General features: G+C 39.0%; 1 long non-coding RNA gene across 3 annotated transcripts in view; it reads right to left on the bottom strand.

Annotated features, from left to right (window-relative positions):
* The window catches only part of LOC116742309, a 190,988-nt gene extending 175,431 nt beyond the window's left edge, over window positions 1-15,557 (bottom strand). For all 3 annotated transcript variants that reach the window (XR_004346413.1, XR_004346414.1, XR_004346412.1), the window contains exon 1: window positions 15,060-15,557. This is a non-coding gene — a long non-coding RNA (uncharacterized LOC116742309). The remainder of the gene's footprint in view (window positions 1-15,059) is intronic.
* Window positions 15,558-15,914: the final 357 nt, after the last annotated feature.

Below are 15,914 nucleotides of genomic sequence, written 5' to 3'. Positions count from 1 at the left end.
CAACCCAGTAATTGCATTCCCGGCTGTACATCCCACAGAAATGCTTGCACTTGGCACACGTGCACCAGAGACGTATGTATATAAGATCAGAGCAGTGTCTGCAATAGCAAAAAAACTGGCAACAACCCAACCGGTCACCAACAGAAAAGTAGATCAATAAATTGTATATCCACACGATACAACATGATAGATATAGCAGAGAAAACGAACCACTGCTACACATAATATGGATAAATATTAGAAACACAATGCTGAGGAGGGAAAGGCAAGTGACAGAAGACTACGTATCATTTATACAGTGCCCCAAACAAGCAAAGGTGAGCAATAGGGTTCTTAAACAGACATACATTACAGCTAAGACCATATTTGACTTTCAAAGGTGGGCCTGGGCATTTGCGGCAACATGGATGCAGCTAGAGATTATCATTCTAAGCGAAGTAACTCAGAAAGAGAAAGACAAATACCATATGATATCACTTATATGTGGAATCTAAAATATGACACCAATCAACCTGTCTGTGAAACACAGTCTCACAGACCTGGAGAACAGACTTGTGGTTGCCAAGGCAGAGGGGATTGGGGAGCGGGGATGGAGTAGCAGGTTGAGGTTAGCAGATGCAAACTATAATATATAGAATGGATAAACAACAAGGCCCTACTGTATAGCACAGGGAACTAGATTCAATACCCTGTGATAAACCGTAACGGAAAATATAAAAAAGAATGTCTATATGTGTATAACTGAGTCACTTTGCTGTACAGCAGAGATAGGCACAACACTGTAAATCAAGTATACTTCAATAAAAAGTAAATAAATAACAGTAAAAAAAAAAAGGTGGGCCTGGGGATGAGAGGTAGGGGATTAGGATAGAGAAACATAGATATAAGTGTCTGGTAATATCCTAGTTCTTGGATTGGGTGGTGGGTACACAGTGTTCATTGTATTGTTATGCTTAAGAACTAACATCAGATTACATGTAATCTTCTGTATATATCAATTTTTAAAAGATAATGACAAAAAAAAACACAAAAAAAACACACAAAAAAACACACACAAAAACACACACAAAAAAACACACAAAAACACCAAAAAAAAACCACAAAAGAAACACACACACACACACAAAAAAGATAATGACATTCTGGAGTCAGGTGTGTTCAGTTTTGAGAGTGACCAGAGGAGGATTGGTTGGAGTGTCACAACAGAAGGGTTAACTCTGTTGGCGGTATAAAATACTGAAAGAAGGAGGACTATCTAGGACGATTTTCCGATTCTACAGAAACATCTTTATCTGTTTGTTCTAACCCCGTTTCTGCATATTTCGTAAGCTTTGCTTCTCAAAAAAAAAAAAAAAAAATTCTTGCAAGTCAATCGATGCCACGTAAATTACTTCCTGCCAAGCGTCCTGTGAGCAATACTTCTGAGTAGCTGGGCAGCATGATAGCATGGTGGTAACAAGCCCATGTTCCCAAGTCCAACTGCCTGGCTCCAAAGACCACCCTGCCACTTAACCTGAGGTAAGCCACTTAGTCTCTCAGTCTCATTTTGTCATCTTTAAAATGAGCATGATAATAAGAGTTCCACCGTATTTCACCGATGTGAGAATAGTTTGTGTAGTAAAATGCTTGACACTGGATATTCGGTAAGAAAATTTTCATTTCTGGCAATATGGTACACTAGTACCCAGAACAACACTCCTGCCAAAAACAAACTCAAGAACAATATACAATATTGTATATAAAATATTTTTTATTTTTTTAAATGCATCCATAAACTGGCAAGAAAATAAAAACAACTTGTATCCTGATTTTGGTCTCTAGTACCATTTCCCATGAAGAGAAATGAGGACTCCTTAGAGAAAGAATTGATTCAGAGGGAGGACGGGAAGGATACAAAGGGAGCCTGTGACATTTTTGTAGTTCTTGAAACCAGGGAAACTTTCAAAGGTTAATGGAATCATAACAAAAAGACACAGGAGTGGGACTTCCCTGGTGGCGCAGTGGTTAAGAATCCGCCTGCCAGTGCAGGGGACACAGGTTCGAGCCTTGGTCCGGGAAGATCCCACATGCCACAGAGCAACTAAACCCATGTGCCGTAACTACTGAAGCCCACGTGCCTAGTGCCCGTGTTCTGCAACAAGAGAAGCCACCACAATCAGAAGCACACGCACCACAATGAAGAGTAGCCGCTGCTCACCACAGCTAGAGAAAGCCCATGTGCAGCAACGAAGATCCAACACAGCCAAAAGTAAATAAATAAAATAAAAAATAATAAAAAGCCAATTCTTTTTTTAAAAAAAAGACACAGGAGTAAGTTGAAGAGGATCTTAAGGGCTTATAAGCATCAAAAAGAATGATTATAGTTGAATGACACACATTGACTATATTAAAACCAAAAATTCCATTGTATTGAAAAAAAATAAAGCTGTGGGGGAGGAGGAACTCATTCGTCACTATCTAAAGAAGCTGTTAAACCAAATTCTTACTGAGAAAATTGGTAAAGGGAAGAAATTAAGCATTTACCTTGGCTTTCTAATATAAAATGTATTTTAGGAGAGCCAAATGGCTCTATTTTACAGAATGCCAGCTAGTAAATATAGAAGGAATAACAGGATTAATTAAAAATTTTCATTTCACAGCCCCTAATGAAATTATTGATTTGTTTTTCAATAAATGAATGAATTGATTGTTGACTGATAGACATTAAAAGCATTAGGAGAATGGTTGATAAGGAAATGGACATACATATGATGCTAAAGGAACACCACATAGACTCTTCTTGGTCACAAGCAAGGAATGTCAATGCTCCCTGCTTATCAGGTTGCTGTCCCCCCAACAGCCAAATCTCTGATGATATGGATACACAGTTCACAACACTTCTGACACATGCGAGCCAAAAAATGTCCACTTCATATCTTTAGTCTGAGATAAATCCCAGTCCAAAACCTAAAATTATAAGACTTCTGGAAGAAAACAGTGGAGAATATTTTCATGACCTTGGGAAAGACAAAAGCCACAAACTATTTTTTAAAATAATAAATTGGATTTCATGAAAATTAAAACTTTATGCTCTTCAGAGGAGATCATTAAAAAAAGAAAAGAGAAATCACATAGCAAAAATATTCACAGTATACTTCGGTGACAAAGAACTTGTATCCAGAATATCTAAAGAATTCTTAAAAATCAGTAACAAGAAAATAAACCACCCAATTTTTTAAACAGGCAAAAGATTTGAACAGACTGTGCATTAAAGAAGATATATGAATGACCAAGGAGCACATGAAAAGATGCTCAACATCATTGCAAATTAAAACCATAATGAGAGGGCTTCCCTGGTGGCGCAGCAGTTGAGAGTCCACCTGCCGATGCAAGGGACACGGGTTCGTGCCCCGGTCCGGGAAGATCCCACATGCCGCGGAGCGGCTGGGCCCGTGAGCCATGGCCGCTGAGCCTGTGCGTCCGGAGGCTGTGCTCCGCAACGGGAGAGGCCCCAACAGTGAGAGGCCCGCGTACCGCAAAAAAACAAAACGAAAAAACCACAATGAGAAACCACTGCACACCCAGTAATGGCTAAAACCAAAGCCTGGCAATATCAAGTATTAAAGAGAGGATGTGAAGTAACTGGATTTCTTACACATTGCTGGTGAGAACGTAAGGCACAGCTAATTCAGAAAACATTTTGACAGTTTTTTCTTTCTTTAAGTTAAACGTATACTAATCATATGACCCAGTAACTCTACTCCCGGACATTTACTCAAGAGAAATGATTTGTTCACATAAAGACATGTACATGAATATTCATAGCAACTTTATTCATAATAGCATAAGACTAAAACAATGCAGGTGTCTGTCAAAAGGTAAATGGTATAGGGGAGGAAACACACTTTTCCTCTATCTTCTTATATTCGGTGGCTGGGACATGCAAATTAAACTAACAAACAACAGATTAGCAGGAGGGAAAAAAAAAGTTTATTTATGTGTGTAATGCATATACATGCAGGAGAATTCAGTGATGACTAACTCAAAGGGGTGGTTAGAATTTGAGGTTTATATATACCATCTTAAGAAAGAGTGATAAATTGTGAAGAAATGGCATGACATAGGAAAGGGGCTTTGGGCTTCTAGAGGAGGTAAATTATGAGAAGGTAAACATACTGGAAACTAACAGAAAAATTATTTTAGTAATATTTATTGTGAAGACCCATCTTGATGTCAACTTTCTGTCTCCAGTCATAAGGGTTGTTTTTCCCTTCCTGATACGGGAGAGAGCAGGGAAGACACCTTCACAAAGGGAAATTTATGCCCTGCTTTTAGGCAGATAGGAGGGCAGAAAACTCTTTCCACATCTGCTGTTTCTCAATTGCCTTCAGATCAAAATAATCCTTATGCCAAAGTGGCATATTCTGAAGCGGCACAATCTGATCCCCTTCAGTGAATAAAAAATTGTAGTACAGGCATGCCTCAGAGATATCATGGGTTCAGTTCCAGACCACCACGACAAAACAAGTCACACAAATTCTTTGGTTTCCTAGCTTATATAAAAGTTATGTTTACACTATAGTAGAAGTAGTCTAGTAAGTATTCAATAGCATTACGTCTAAAAAAGAAATGTACATCTTAATTTAAAAATGATTTATTGCTAGAAAGTGCTAACCAGCCTCTGAGTCTTTAGCAAGTCATAATCTTTTGGTGGGGGAAGTGTCTGGCCTCAATGTTGACAGCAACTGACTGATCAGAATGGTGGTTGCTAAAGGTTGGCAGGGTAGCGGGGGCAATCTCTTAAAATAAGACAACAATGAGGTTTGCCACATCTTGACACCTCACAGATTGACTGTTCCTTTCACTAACAACTTTTCTGTAGCATGCAATGCTGTTTGATAAGCATTTAACCCACAGGAGAACTTCTTTAAAAACGGCAGTCAATTCTCTTAAACCCTGCCACTGCTTTATCAACTAAGTTGATGTCATATTCTAAACCGTTTGTTTTCAACAATTGTCACAGCGTCTTTACCAGGAGTAGATTCCATATCAAGAAACCATTTTCTTTCTCATCCACAAGAAGCAACTCCTCATCTGTTAAACTTTTATCATGAGATGGCAGCAACTCAGTCACATCTTCAGACTCCATCTCTAATTCTAGTTCTCTTGCTATTTCTATGATAGCTGCAATTACTTCCTCTGCTGAAGTCTTGAGCCCCTCAAAGTCATCCATGAGGCTGAGAACCAGTTCCTTCCAAACTCCTGTTGGTGTTGATATTTTGGCCTCCTCCCATGAATCACGAATCTTCTTAATGGTATCTAAAATGGCAAATTCTTTCCAGAAGGTTTTCAATTTACTTTGCCCAGATCCACCAGAGGAGTCACTATGTATAGCAGCTGTAGATTCACAAAATGGATTTCTTAAATAAGAGTTGAAAATCAAAATTACTCCTTGACCCATGGGCTGCAGAGTGGATGTTGTGTTAGCAGGCATGAAAACAACACGAACCTTGTACACTTCTATTAGAGCTCTTGGGTGACCAGGTATGTTGTCAATGAGCAGTAATATTTTAAAAGGAATCTTCTTTTCTGAGCTTAAAATACTCAAGTAAACCATGTTGTAAACAGGTGTGCTGTCATCCAGGCTTTGTTATTCCATTTATATAGAGAGACAGAGTAGATTGAGCATAATTCTTAAGGATTATGGATTTTCATAATGATAATGAGCATTGGTTTCACCTTAAAGTCACCAGCTGCGTTAGCCCCTAACAAGAGAGTCAGCCTGTCCTTTTAAGCTTTGAAGGCAGGCACTGACTTCTCCTCTCCAGCTATGAAAGTCCCACGTGACCTCTTCTTCCAATATAAGGCTGTTTCATCTACACTGAAAATCTGTTGTTTAATTTAGCCACCTTCATTAGTTATCTTAGCTAGATCTTCTGGATAACTTGCTTCTTCACCTTGCACTTTTAGGTCATGGAGATGGCTTCCTTCCTTAAACATCACGAACCAACTTCTGCTAGTTTCAAACTTCTTCTGAAGCCTGCTCCCTTCTCTCAGCCTTCATAGAAATGAAGAGAGTTAGGGTCTTGCTCTGGATTAGGCTTTGGCTTAGGGGAATGTTGTAGCTGACCTGGCCTTCTTTCCAGACCGCTAAGACTTTCTCCATATCAGCAATAAGGCAGTTTCACTTTCTTATCACTCGTGTGTTCACTGGAGTAGTGCTTTTAATTTCCTTCAAGAACTTTCCCTTTGCATTCACAACTTGACTGTTTGGTGCAAGAAACATAGCTTTGGGCCTATCTTGGTTTGCAATATGCCTTCCTCACTAAAGCTTAATCACTTCTAGCTTTTGATTTAAAGTGAGAGACGTGCAACGATTCCTTTCACTTGAACACTTAGAGGCCACTGTAGGGTTATTAATTGGCCCAATTTCAATGTTGCCCTGTCACAAAGAATAAGGAGGCCTGAGGAGAGGGAGAGAGATGAGGGAACAGCTGGTCAGTGGAGCAGTCAGAACACATACAACATTTATCAGTTAAGTTCACTGTCTTATGTCGCACAGTTCATGGCATTCCAAGCAATTCAAGGGTAACATCAGAGAACACTGATCACAGATCACCATAACAAATATAAATCATAATAAAAAAGTTAGAAATACTGCAAGAATTACCAAAATGTGTCACAGAGACACAAAGTGAGCAAATGCTGTTGGGAAAATGGTGCCAATAGACTTGCCTTATGCAGGGTTGCTACAAACCTTCAATTTGTGAAAAATGCAATATCTGCAAAGTGCAATGAAGTGAAGTACAATAGAACGAGGTGTGCCTGTATATCTTTACGATGGAATACTACTCATCAAAAAAAGAAACACACTCTTGATAGACTCAACATGGATGACTCTTAAAAGAATTATACTGAGTAAAAGAGCACAGTCTACATAATTCCATTTATATGAGATCTAGAAAAGGAAAATCTCATTTATAATGACAGAAAACAGACCACTGGATTGCCAGACCCAAGGCTGCAGGACACTGACCAGAAGGAAAACAAGGAAACGTTTGGGGGGTAATGGAAATATTTTATACCTTGATTGCAGTACTGGTTGCACAAATGTATATATTTAATTAAAACTCCTCAAACTATATACTTAAAATGGGTGGATTTTATGCAAATTATTTTTCAATAAAGCTTGGTTTAAAAATATTAGCAAACTGAATCCAGCACTGCAAAAAACAAAAACTCATTGAAAACAAAACGAAAAGACTCTCATGGCCAAGTTAGTTGTAGTATGTGAATAAAAATAAGTTTAGCATTAGTTGAAAAATTAATGTCATTTACCATATTAACAAATTAAAAGAGAAAAATATATGATTATCTAGAGATTGGTCATTTGGTAAAATTCAACAATCATTCATAATTTCTTTTTCTTTTTGGCCACGCTGCACAGCTTCCGGGATCTTGGTTTCCCCAAGATCCCTGGGTTTCCAGGGATCAAACCCAGGCTCTGGCAGTGAAAGCACTGAGTCCTAACCACTGGGCTGCCAAGGAATTCCCAACAATCACTCATAATTTTTTTAAGTTTGGCGCTCTAGGACAAAAGGGAGCATCCTTATCCTGATAAAGGGGATCCACAAAACCCAGCAGGAAGTTTTTAGTTAGTATTAGCTATAAATATACATATAGGTGCTACCATTTTATAGTTAAAGTGATTTGCTCTACAATTCAAGAAGCATTGTTCAACCTACCAAATTCCAGATCTCGGATGCAAGGAGATGTAATTTATAGATCCTGACTTCAGGGATACAAAAAATCTGGTGATAAAGTTTTAAACATAGTCATTGAAGAAACATCCTCATTTGGAGTGAGATTTAAACATATTCATTGTATTTTCTTTTAATTGAAGTAATATTGACTCACAATATTATATGTTTAATTGTACAACATAGTGACTTGATATTTTTATACATTAAAAATGACACCACGATAAGTCTAGTTACCATCTGTCACCACACAGTTATTACATTATTGACTATATTCCCTGTGCTGTACAATTACATCCCCATGACTTATTAAACATATTCATTTTAAATGCAAAGCAACATATGATTAATACCAAATGGGTGATATCTTTAATTCATTGACAAGTATTTACTGAGTGCAAGGCACAAGATTGGATGAGAGATACAACAATGAACGAGAGAGTTAGGAGACTTTTTTTTTTAATGAAATCATGTCATGTTCTAGGGATTTAATCTGTCTGTCATACAGGAGAGGTAAAATTGGCTCCTTAATTATTTTTTATTCTCTACATTTTGTTTATCATTCAAGAATTGTATTATTGAATAGGTTTTCCCCAATGCACAGTGTCATGAAAACTTCAGCAGGTCATTAAGGGCTGGGCAAAATTTCTGATTTAGGGTATAAAATACATTATTAATAAAGACGCATAAAATCGTTTTCTCAGAAAAATATTGGGAAGGGGGAAACAAAGTTGATTTTGCAAAAAATGGGGGGAGACTGGCTAGACATGAGTCAGCCTCTCACGCCACAGCACAACCTAAAACGAGTTGAAGGAGATTTTCAGCTGTAGTACATTGTGAATGATCACATTGTTAATCACTCAGCGTCTCTGCTTTGAGTCTCTTCTCCGTTGATTCGCTTTGTTACACAGCAGAAACTAACACACCATTGTAACGCAATTATACTCCAATAAAGATGTTAAAAAAAAAGTAAATAAATAAAATCTAAATTAAAAAAAAAGTAGAACACTGGGCCCCAAGCATTTTGCATTCATCTTTCCTTCTGTCTTCTGCCCTGAAGCGCTTGAGGGAAACTGCTCTCTGTAAGGCCACCAGCGACACCCCAGCTAGCCCGTGGCCTCTTTTCAGCTTAACCTCTGGCTGATTTCATAGCTGGCACCCCTTTTGTTACCCCTCACCTCACTTAGGGATACTTATCTTCCCAGGTCTCCCTCTGCTTCTTCAAATATCCATCTCAGGCTCCTCCCTCCCAGAGGAGATCTCAGGGACCCCATGGCTGCAGCCACATTAGACAATGATAGCTCCCCCCCAACCCCGCAAACCCCACCTTTCTCCTGCTTCTGCTCCAGGAAATGCCACCTGAGCATGCCCAGAACTGAAGGTACTGTCTCTCTCTCACCAAACGCCTTCCTCAGCCTGTGCCTCACCATTGTTAATATCATAGCTCGGAACTTCCCTGGTGGCGCAGTGGTTAGGAATCCGCCTGCCAATGCAGGGGACACGGGTTTGAGCCCTGGTCTGGGAAGATCCCACATGCCGCGGGGCAACTAAGTCCGTGCGCCACAACTACCGAGCCCGCATGCCACAACTACTGAAGCCCGCATACCAGAGCCCGTGCTCCAAACAAGAGAAGCCACCGCAATAAGAAGCCACGCACCGCAAGGAAGAGTGCCCCGGCTCGCTGTAACCAGAGAAAGCCCGCGCGCAGCAACGAAGACCCAACGCAGCCAAAAATAAAATAAATAAATAAATAAATTTATTTGTTTAAAAAAGTCATCATCGCTCACCTGTGTGCCAAGGCACCGGCTTCAGAATCCACCCAGTGCCTCCACCTCCCTCACCACCAGTAGATCCAAATGGTCTCAAATTCTGCCAGGTCTGCCCCTGAGCATCAGCTAAATCTGGGCACACCTCACCTTCCACTGTTTCCATTAAGCCTCCAACCTCCTACCCAGACTGTTACCTAGACAGCTTGCATAAACAGTAGCTGCTGGCCCACCCACCCCCAGTTTCTCACCTTCACCCCATTCTGCCTCCAGGGGGATCTTTGAACACAATAATCTGTTCATGTTACTTCCCGGCTTTCCTTGAATCTCTCAATGCTTCTCCAATGGCAACAGGTTAAAGTACAAATTCCATAGTATAAGATATGGGGCTTTGGGACTTCCCTGGTGGTCCAGTGGGTGGGGCTCCGTGCTCCCAATGCAGGGGCCCCAGGTTAGATCCTTGCTGGGGGAACTAGATCCCACATGCATGCCACAACGAAGATCCCACGTGCCGCAGGTAAGACCCGGCGCAGCCAAGATAAATTAATTAATTTTTGAAAAAAGGTATGAGGCTTAAAAAACCCTGGATTCTACCTATTTTTCAGCTTTGCTTCATGCTTCTTTTCTCCGCACTGCACCCACACACGAAATACAAATGCACATCTACTTTCCCCATGCCCACATTATGCCAAGGCCATACTGAACTCTGTGATACTTCCCATAGTCACCTTTCTCTTTCACGCCTCAAGCGCCCTTCCCTCACATCCAGGTTTGCCAGATTTACCAAGTAAAAACATAGGCGGCCCGGATAGATTTGAATTGTCCTATATGTCTAAGTATACCATGTTAACAATCTCACCTTTGTACTCACAAATAAGATTCAGGGCTGGCATTCAACTTCAAGAGCATCTCTCCATCACCAGAGCACAGAATGTGGCCTCTTGCTTTAAACGTCACAGAAATGCATGTCAAAGAAATGCAGAAATGCACTCTCAGCTATGAAGATTGTTTTAATAGCTACTGTTATTCAATGCTTCATAAGTGGTTCCTACAGCCTTGTTTATCATCTCAGTTCTCCTATAAGACAGGTAATGTTATCCACCTCACACAGGTCAGAGTGGCCATCATTAAAAAGTCTACAGGGATGTCCCTGGTGGCGCAGTGGTTAAGAATCCACCTGCCAATGCAGGGGACACGGGTTTGAGCCCTGATCAGGGAAGATCCCACGTGCCGCAGAGCAGCTAGGCCCATGCTCCACAACTGCTGAAGCCCGCACGCCTAGAGCCCATGCTACGCGACAAGAGAGGCCACCGCAATGAGAAGCCCGCGCACCACAACAAAGAGTGGCCCCGGCTCGCCACAACTAGAGAAAGCCCACATGCAGGAACAAAGACCCAACGCAGCCAAAAATAAATAGATAAATTAAAAACAAAAAAGTCTACAAATAACAAACGCTAGAGAGGGTGTGGAGAAAAGACAACCCTCCTACACTGTTGGTGGGAATGTAAGTTGGTGCAGCCACTATGGAAAATAGTATGGAGGTTACTCAGAAAACTAAAAATAGAACTACCGTATGATCAGGCAATTCCACTCCTGGGCATATACCCGGACAAAACTATAACTCAAAAAGATACATGCACCTCTATGTTCATAGCAGCACTGTTGACAATAGCCAAAACATGGAAACAACCTAAATGTCTGCTGACAGATGAATGGATAAAGAAGATGTGGTACATATATACAATGGAATATTACTCAGCCATAAAAAAGAATGAAATAATGCCATCTGCAGCAACATGAATGCAAATAGAGATTGTCATTCTAAGTGAAGCAAGTCAGAAAGAGAAAGACAAATACCATGTGATATCACTTATATGTGGAATCTAAAATATGACATAAATGAACCTACTTACAAAACAGAAACAGACTCACAGACATAGAGAACAGACTTGTGGTTGCCAAGGGGGAGGGGGTGGGGGAGGGATGACTGGGAGTTTGGGGTTGGTAGATACAAACTATTACATTTAGAATGGATAAACAACAAGGTCCTACTGTATATCCCAATCTCCTGGGATAAACCATAATGGAAAAGAATAAAAACAAAAAGTACGTATGTGTATAACTGAGTCACTTTGCCATACAGCAGAGATGGACACAACATTGTAAATCAACTATACTTCAATTTTTAAAAAATAGAGAAGAAAAAAATTAGGTAATGTTATTAAATTTCATTTTATAGACAAGGAAACTAAGGCACAGAGAAGACAAAGAATTTGGCCAAGGTAATATAATGGGTGGGGGAGCACCAGAATTTGAAGCTAAATAGTCTCACAGCAGAGGACACATGATTAAGCTTTACATTTTGACAGCTACTTCTGTCTGCATAGTACTTTGCAATTCTCTTTTCTTTCCCTCATGGGATGTCTTAGAAAGAGATAATATGACCAAGACTCATGTACCACCATCCACAAGAAATACAACACAAATAAAGCTGAAACCCCCAGTAGCATTCCCTTCACTTAGTAAACACCATGTTTAGTTGGTCCCGATCCTTCCAATTTGTGTATATGTGGCATACACGGTATAATATTATTCCATATTTTTAACATATTATCACATGGTATGTATTCATCAACAATTTGCATTTTTCCCTCCTATTGTATTTTTGAGACTTATCTATGTTGATACATGTAGTCTTATTTATTCATTTTCACTGCTGTATAACTCTTCATTGAATGACTATGTCACAGCTTATTCATTCATTCCCTTGTTAATGGATATTGTTGACAATTCTGGATTTTTTCTCTTGTTTTGGCTTTCATTTTATGTTTTATTTTTATTTATTTATTTATTTTTGTTTGGTTGGTTCTGTTTGCTTTGTTTTTTATTGGCTAGAAGCAAAAGCTACTTGTTATAGATGGCTCCTCAGGCAAGAATTTCTCTTTAGTAAGAACTTAAGAGAGGGATTTCTCTTAAGAGTGAGTATGTGCATTATTATATTGGAAGTCTAGCTAACAGAGTGAAACAAGAAAAAGAAAAGGCACAAGAGTTAGAAAGGAAGAAACTAAACTGCCAGTATTTACAGTCAATCTAGTTGACTATGGAGAAAATCCAAAATGTAATAAGAGAGTTCAACAAAAGTGGCTAGATATTAACTCAGTGTTTTCAAGTCTGTTATATTCTTATACTATAGACAAAAATAATTAGAAATATAAATTTTAAAAATAATTTGGAATACATTTTACAAAAGATGTGTAGGGCCTTTAGTGAAGAAAATCATAAAAAATTACAGGATGCATTATAGACCCAAATAAAGAGATATACTATATTCATGAATGGAAAGACTCAGTAATATAAGGCTGTTAGTTTCCCTCAAAGTAATCTGTACATTCATTGTAATTCCAATCATAATCCCAACAGATCTCGGAGAAAATATTTGCAAAGCATTTATCCAACAAAGCATGTGTATCTAGAATATATAAAGGATCATACAAGATGGACATAGTGTTGTAGGTAAATTATACTTCAAAATCAAATAAACAAGGAAAAAGAGATCAGATTTGTGGTTATCAGAGGTGAGGGGACAGGAAGAATGGGAATTGAATGAAGGCAATCAAAAGGTACAAACTTCCAGGTATAAGGTAAATAAGTGCTAGGGATGTAATGTACATGATAAATATAACACTGCTGTATATTATATATGAAAGTTGTTAAGAGAGTAGAGTTCTCATCACAAGCAAAGAAATATTTGTATCTATTTGAAATGATGGATGTTCACTAAACTTCTTGTGGTCATCATTTCATGATGTATGTGAGTCAAATCATTATGCTGAATGTATTATAAAGTGCTACATGTCAATTATATCTCAATAAAATTGGGGGAAATTTTAATTAAAAAAAGAATCACAAAAGACAAAGTAAAAAAAAAAAAAACAAATAAAACCGTAAGAATACAGGCAGTATATTTGGTGGTTTAAAAATATGTCCACACTTCTCTGGTGGCACAGTGGTTAAGAATCTGCCTGCCAATGCAGGGGACACGGGTTCAAGCCCTGGTCCGGGAACATCCCACATGCCATGGAGCAACTAAGCCCGAGCACCACAACTACTGAGCCTGCGCTCTAGAGCCCGTGAGCCACAACTACTGAAGCCCGCGCGCCTAGAGCCCGTGCTCCACAACAAGAGAAGCCACCTCAGTGAGAAGCCCGCACACTGCAATGAAGAGTAGCTCCCACTCTCTGCAACAAGAGAGAGCCCGTGCGCAGCAATGAAGACCCAAAGCAGCCAAAAAAAGAAAAAGTCCACAAATTCTGTCCATACTCCCTTCAAAAGATAGAGCTAATTTCCTTCTCCTTGAGTGTGAGTTGAGTTTGGTAACTCACTTCCAACAAATAGAATAAGATGGGAATGATGGGAAGCGTGTGTGTGATTTCTATGACTATGTGTGACTTTTACGTCCTAAAAGGCATCATGACTTTCTCTTTGCTCTTTCTTGGATTACTTGATCTGAAAGATGCTAACCACCATGTTATGGGGACACTCAAGCAGCCCTAGGGAATGGCCCTTGTGGCAACGAATGGAGGTCTCCATCCAATAGCCATATGGATGACCCATCTTGGAAGCAAATTCTCCAGCCCCAGTCAAATCTTCAGATGACCAAAGTCCCAGCTGACTTCCTGACTGCAACTTCATGAGAGATCCTGACAGAACAACCTAGCTAAGCCACTCCCAGATTTCTGACACTCAGAGATTATGAGTTAATAAATGTTTCCTGTTTTAAGCTGCTGTGTCTAGGAATTATCTATTATTATGCAATAATAGATAACTAGTACATGAAGTTATACAGTAATAGCACAGTGACTACAAACCCAAATGTCAAGTCTGACTGTCTAGATTCCAATTCTGGCTTCACCATTAACTAACTATGTGACCATGGGAAGTGACTAGCCATGTAACGACCTCAGTTTACTCATCTGTAAAGTGGAGATAGTAATATCATTCCACATAGGACCACTGTGAGGATTAAGTGAGTTGATACAGTAAAGCACTGAGAAGAATATCTGGCACACAGGAAGCATTCGGGAAGTGTTAGCTGCTGGTATCAATTTACAAAAGAGTAAATCTGAATGTAAATTGGATGATCAACCTCACCAGAAATTAGTGAAACAAAATAAAACCACAATGAGACTTATTTGTTCCCCATAAAATCAGCAAAAAGCATAAACTCTTAGCTTGAGTGATGCTAAAATGGGCATCCTCACTGCATGATAATTTACCAACATGTCTGTCTCTGATATGAGACAGTTTTTGCAAACATGTTATACTTCAATTCAAAACTTTAAATAAATAAATAACACAATACCCACAAAAAGCCAATCCTCACCCTCACTCTACCCTTACCCCCAGAAAATGCTCTGTTAATATCAAATATCGGCAAAGATGTGGAACACAAGAGCTCTCATATATTGCTGGTGAGAGTATAACTTGGTACAGCTATTTTAGAGAGCAATTTGGCAATACTAGCAAAGTTGAAAATTCACAAGTAACGTTTTACCTGAGTAATAGGACACAGACTTTCACTATCCATTTTTTTGTATCTTCTTTAAACTTTCATTCCTGTTAAGATGTCGAAGTGGGGGAGAAGGGAAGCATTCAACCCCGTCATAAAATTCTGTGGCCCTGGACCCATTTATATTCTTAAGAAGTCTGACGTAACAGAGAGAAATGATCACTCTGCTTCCAGCCTCAGGGACAGCATGTAAAACATGCCTGGCATGCTGAGCACTCTGTTATGTGCCTCTGAAAAGGAGAATTCCTAGATAAACAGTAATCAGGGTTTTTTTTTTTTAAAACAAAGCAGAAGGACTCAAAACCTGAAAAGGAATTAAGAATGAGTTGTATTAGGAGTAGGAAAGAGAGTGGGAGAGGGGATTGTCTTACAAGTGATCCAGTACTTAAAAAAATTTTTTTTCTATTGTGGTAAAATATATATAATACAAAATTTGCCATTCTAACCATTTTTTAAGTATACAGTTCAGTGGCATTAAGTATACTTGCTATCTATCCTTACTATCTATATCCTATCTATACTTACTATCTATTTCCAAAATTTTTCATCACTCCAAACAGAAACTCTAAAACAATAACCATTAAATAATAACTCTTCCTCCTTACTCCCCTCTAGTAACCTCTGTTCTACTTTCTGCTTCTATGAATTTAATTACTCTAAGTACCTCATATAAGTAGAATCATACAGTATTCGTCTTTCTAGGTCCAGCTTATTTCATTTAGCACTTTATTTTTAAGGTTCATCCATGTGTTCAAAGGCACACTCAGAACTTCATCCCTCTTTATGGGTGAATCATATTTCATTGTATGTGTATATCACATTTTGTTTATCCACTAATCT

Source organism: Phocoena sinus, chromosome 17 (assembly GCF_008692025.1).
Source record: "Phocoena sinus isolate mPhoSin1 chromosome 17, mPhoSin1.pri, whole genome shotgun sequence".
Classification (NCBI taxonomy): domain Eukaryota; kingdom Metazoa; phylum Chordata; class Mammalia; order Artiodactyla; family Phocoenidae; genus Phocoena; species Phocoena sinus.
This window is presented reverse-complemented; position numbering and strand designations above follow the sequence as displayed.